Source organism: Colius striatus, chromosome 1 (genome assembly GCF_028858725.1).
Source record: "Colius striatus isolate bColStr4 chromosome 1, bColStr4.1.hap1, whole genome shotgun sequence".
Lineage (NCBI taxonomy): Eukaryota > Metazoa > Chordata > Aves > Coliiformes > Coliidae > Colius > Colius striatus.
The window spans coordinates 162748697-162749293 of NC_084759.1; positions in this window are offsets into that span (position 1 = coordinate 162748697).

Consider the following 597-nt stretch of genomic DNA (forward strand, 5'->3'; position numbering starts at 1 on the left):
TCGCTCCTTCCCAGGGGGCTGCAATGAACAGGAACCATAAAGTGTGTTCATTTCCCTTCTGGCAAAGCCAGCTTGAAATAATAACAAAAAAGGTCCTGCAACATCCCAGTACAAACTAATCTTTTGGTGTTGCTGCTTCCCTTGTTTTCTTTTAGGCCATGCTTAAGAGGTTTTTGGAGGTGATTTTAGTCTGCGAAGACTTTCATACAAATAGCTTGCTTACTTAAAAATTCAGGGAGGGCAGAGAGGCCACAGCAGTCTGACTTTTTCCCTTCGTCTTCCCATTACTTGTCCAACACCTTGCAAAGAGGTACTGAAAAGGCAGGTTATTATGTACTGGGAACTGGTGTGGCAACTGTTGCTTGGCCTTCATTAACGCTGGTGTTTAGCTGAACGACTTGACCTGAAGTGGCTGGAGCCTCCCGGGGAAAGTTTTCAGTCCTTTTGTTGTGTGTTTCTACCGAGTTCCCCACGGAGCAAAACCCCCTCTTTCCCATTTGCTGGCTGGTGCCCTGAGGGTGACGAGGACGAGTTCTGTGCATAACTTCACAGGAGCAAGTGCGTATTCCCCCTCCCCCCCCCACCCCCCTTTCTTTT